Genomic DNA, 5,000 nt, shown 5'->3' with positions numbered 1-5,000 from the left:
GGATTTTCATACCAGATGTATTATTATATTTTGTATTAAAATTATTTGTCAGTGGTTAGTTGTGCTTTCTTTAACCAAAAATGAATGGAAGAAGAGAAATCATGTGTGATGAGTATCATCTAATTTGTAAGGAGTTTTGTTTTGTTTGCTAATTATAATTATCATCATTCTTTTTGTGATCATTCTTACTGTTCATGATACACTGCTGGCCAAAATCTTAAGACCAGGTGAAATATTGCAAATATTTGCATTTAGGCCTGGTGGTTTGTAATCACGTTGGAAGTGGAGCTGCGAATTGTAAGGAGGAAAAGGAAGAGTAGGAAATAAAACCAGATTCGAAGCATGTTTCTGAAATACTGGTTAGAAACATGAGTACACCATTCAGCAACCGGACAAAAGTTTAAGACCAAGACAGAACAAAGTCGAAATCTGTGACAGGATCGACAATTCATTTCAGTTTCTTTTAGGCACTCACGCTGTCAGCACTTCCCGATGGCAAAGGCAACAAAGCTGACTGACTTTGAACGTGGACGGATCATCGAGTTACGCAAGCAAGGGCTTTCGCAACGTGCCATCGCTGCTGAGGTCAGACGCTCCAAAACAGTCGTTTTAAATTTCCTAAAAGACCCTGAGGGTTATGGGAAGAAAAGGTCAAGTGGTCGACCCCGAAAAATTTCACCTGTGCTGAGCCGGAGGATCCGACGTACCGCCCGTGAAGACACGGGACGATCGTCGAGCCAGATCAAGGCCCTTACTGACGCTGACTGCAGCACAAGGACCATTAGACGGGCATCTGCGACAGAAGGGCTTCAAAAACAAAAAACGCCTTCAAAGCCACGTCTCCTCCCACGTCACAAAACTGCGCGTTTGGAATTTGCGAGGGAGCACAAACATGGGACGTCGAAAGGTGGAAGAAGATTTTGTTCTCCGACGAGAAAAGTTTAACCTGGACGGTCCTGATGGTTTCCAACGTTACTGGCACGACAAAGAGATCCCACCGGAGACGTTGGAAACCTCAGGACCGTCCAGGATTTAAACTTTTTCTCGTCGGAGAACAAAACCTTCTTCCACCTTTCGACGTCCCATGTTTGGTGCTCCCTCGCAAATTCCAAACGCGCAGTTTTGTGACGTGGGAGGAGACGTGTGGCCTTTGAAGGCGTTTTTTGTTTTTTGCGAGAAGCCCTTCTGTCGCAGATGCCGTGGAATCTAATGGTCCTTGTGCTGCAGTTATCATTGCAGCGTCAGTAAGGGCCTTGATCTGGCTCGACGATCGTCCCGTGTCTTCACGGGCGGTACGTCGGATCCTCCGGCTCAGCACAGGTGAAATTTTTCGGGGTCGACCACTTGACCTTTTCTTCCCATAACCCTCAGGGTCTTTTAGGAAATTTAAAACGACTGTTTTGGAGCGTCCGACCTCAGCAGCGATGGCACGTTGCGAAAGCCCTTGCTTGCGTAAACTCTAGAAAAAAAAAAAAAAAAGAAAAAAAAACAAAAAAAAGATGATCCGTCCACGTTCAAAGTCAGTCAGCCTTTTTTTAATATATTTGTTGCCTTTGCATCGGGAAGTGCTGACAGCGTGAGTGCCTAAAAGAAACTGAAATGAATTGTCGATCCTGTCACAGATTCGAACTTGTTCTTGTTCTGTCTTGGTCTTAAACTTTTGTCCGTTTGCTGAATGGTGTACTCATGTTTCTAACCAGTATTTCAGAAAATGCTTCGGGAAACAAATCTGGGGGGGGTTTTATTTCCTACTCTTCCTTTTCCTCCTTACAATTCGCAGCTCCACTTCCAACGTGATTACAAACCACCAGGCCTAAATGCAAATATTTGCAATATTTCACCTGGTCTTAAGATTTTGGCCAGCAGTGTATTTTACAAAAACAACAGTGAACTTATTGAACTTTCTTGGCTCTATTCTGCTGCAGTTTTACGCTAGCTTTAAATTGTCAGTAACTGCAGAGATTGATCCTCAGTTATTATCCTCAACACATGGAACTGAACTCTTGTGAAATATAACCTGTTTACCAATCTACTGTGTTCATAAAAACTTTCTCTGCTTCATGAAAACTCTTAGAACTTATATCTCATATGGAGGACTTGACCACAAACCCAAGTTGTCTGCAGATGAGCCTTTTTTCTTGGTGGTTTGACAAATATCTCCATGGTGGTCAGCAACTCTTACAGAAATATCTTAGAAATCACCAGTATGTCTTGTAAAAAGGTTGATAAGAGACAAAAACAAGCCAATTATATCTATTTTGTTGTGAAGTTATTCACTAATAAATTTCTGCATTGGAATCAATTGATTATTAAGACTGGCTTTTCTGGCCTGGATTTTCTTGACATGTATATGTTAAAACAAAAGGAGGCTGATGAACTGAAGGCTTGGTTTAAGCTTTCTGAGTGGAGAAAAATTGTGGAATTTACTGGTTATTATAGGAGTTTATTAACAGCTTTACATAAACTGAGTCTGAAGGTAAGCCTCATCAGCCTACTACAGATTACCATAATGATTTCATCTTTTATAAGTTTTCTGTATCGAATGGTGGGGCACTGAGATCCATGGTTCAACTAGTCTCTGGTTTTGTCATTTTACAAAAAATGGTTGCTCCTAGCCTTTGTCTGAATTCAATAAATGACAATAAAGAACAGGCTATACTATTCCACACTTTTGAGCCCTCAGGCATTTGTGCCTTTTGGATGAGAATTTATGCGATTGTAGACCTCCACATTGTTTTCATGAATTGTCCCCCATGTTCTTATTTCTTGCTTGTGGAGCCTTTTGTTGATCCCCACTAATCTCTTGTGCTGTGACTACTTAGGGGAAAGTGATATTCAGTGTCTATTTTCCTGCTCGTTTCTGAATGATCAAGGTTCATCTGCCTTCTTGTAACTGTATGGTTCTGCACTGGTGAGTGTTCCATGATGGGCTGAACTAGAGCTTTGTAAAGGTAGAGCTTGCTTTCAGACCTTAGGCTGTAAGACCTTCTGATTTGGGCAAGCTTATGTCTTGCTCTCTGTAGTCTTTCATTAGAGGGACGATTCCTCTTCTCTTTATTATTAGCCCTAATATTCCTCCTCTGGCACAGTAGTTGAGTTGTTCCTCATCCACTATTAGTTCAGACATTTTGAATTTGGCAATAAGAATCACTTTGAATACTTTGATGCTGGCTGAAATGTTCCAATATCTCTCATACTGATTAACCCATTGTGGATGGGGGATAGATTTGCTTGCCCAGTCTTCATTATGGGTTTTATTTCAGAGCGAGGCAGCTTCACGCAACATACCTTGACTTTTCCCACTCACTTAAAGTCAAACATTTTAAAACTAGAGCCATTTTTGTGCTTTAATTTGTGTATGTTTTATTGTATTGAGAGACTTATATGTGTCTTATCACAGGCTCTTTCAATGTTGCAGTTGACTAAACTTGTAGTATAGGGTCCAAATCAGCTCATAATATTCTATATACTCAGTGTGATAGAAGCATTGCTTAATTTTTTGTATTTGTATACTGGCATGAATGAATACAATACATATGACCATTCACAATGAAGATAACATGAAGAGGTAGGGAAGAGGAAGGAAACTTATGACTGTGAATGCCACAGTAAAAGGCATCCCTGCTGGCACAAGGGCACATTGTAGACATTGGCATGGTTTGAGCCCTCTTATCTCATTTTGCATGCAGATCCTTCATTAGAGTAAGAGCAACTTCCAAAATAGTGCTTGCTAGAGACCATGAATGGGTACCGTTCAAGACTCTCTCTCCTTCTGGGGCTAGAAGAAAGTGGTGCCATCTAGGATTTGGATATTAGCTGAAACCCATTTTGTTTAATATTATGGCAATTATAGTAATTATCACTGCAACTGTCATCATCAATTACGAATTAATGATTACACACTAAAATAATACAGTAATCCAAAATTACCAAATGTCATGTTGTCATGATGTTGTTAGGCCAAAGCTCCTATGTCATGTATGTCATGAAACCCATCTGCAATGTGTTAATAGTTTATATAACTCAGGTTGTCATCATATTTGTAGATTTCCGGCCATTTATGATTGTAGACAAACATGGTGACTATTATTGTGTGACAGTTCAGGCAGATCAGCTGTATAAAAAGTGAATAGAATTGGTAAGCAGATGCTCCCCTGTAGGTCTCTGTTGGTGAGAAGAATTGTTTCTCCTACTGTATTGCCAATTACTATTCTTGCACTTCTGTTTTCTTGGCGATGAGTGTGGGAAGATTAAGCCTGATGATCTTTAGTTTCCAACCCAAGTTCCATACTCGACTTGTTTTCTTTTCATCATGGCATTAGCTATTTCTTTGTTTATGATTGCGAGTTTATGATCTCCTATTACTTGGTTTGAATTCATGTTGCCTGGAGTTTTGCATCTCATCTGTTTTCAGGTGATCTTCTCTAGAAGTATACTTAGGATTTCCAGTAGAGAAATAGGTCAGCAGTTCTCTACTTTTCTTTAGGTTTTCCTAACTTTTGGTATCATCCTGATTCTTGCCTCTTTTAAGAAATCAGGGAAATATCCAGCTGTAAGTGGTACATTGTATATACTTGCTAAGCAAAGAAATGAGTGAGATTTTGCAGAATTGTTTTATTGATTGTATTTTCTCCTGGAGCATTCTTGCTTTTAAAACTGTATAGTGAGTTAAAATTATTTTTGTATAGCGGGTTTTCTACCATTCCATTATTACTGTTAAGGAAATTCCATTCATATGTGTATGTGTATGTATATGTGGCAGATAACCCACTTTACACTAAACATATTTATTAGAAGATTAGACTACAGTTTCGAAATCCACCTGGATTTCATTGTTAGACCTGAAGATGAAATCCAGGTGGATTTCGAAACAGTATTTAATCCTGTACCATATGTAGATATATAGGTATTTTATATTCTTATGAAGTTTCTTGTGGACAACAGTAATATTTGTCAATTCAAGCATAAATATTATTCTACAGTAGGCTGTACTATACACT

General features: G+C 39.3%; 1 protein-coding gene across 1 annotated transcript in view; it reads left to right on the top strand.

Annotated features, from left to right (window-relative positions):
• The window catches only part of LOC122248623 (glucose-6-phosphate 1-dehydrogenase), a 25,487-nt gene extending 25,434 nt beyond the window's left edge, over window positions 1-53 (top strand). Inside the window, exon 7 of the mRNA XM_086533539.1 lies at window positions 1-53. This exon is cut by the window's left edge and continues 730 nt beyond it. The gene's annotated coding sequence lies outside the window, so the exon portion shown is untranslated.
• Window positions 54-5,000: the final 4,947 nt, after the last annotated feature.

Source organism: Penaeus japonicus, unplaced genomic scaffold (genome assembly GCF_977035675.1).
Source record: "Penaeus japonicus unplaced genomic scaffold, GWHDUDI00000001_assembly GWHDUDI00000039, whole genome shotgun sequence".
Classification (NCBI taxonomy): domain Eukaryota; kingdom Metazoa; phylum Arthropoda; class Malacostraca; order Decapoda; family Penaeidae; genus Penaeus; species Penaeus japonicus.
Note: the sequence above shows the minus strand (reverse complement) of the source record. Positions and strands in the feature narration are given on the sequence as shown.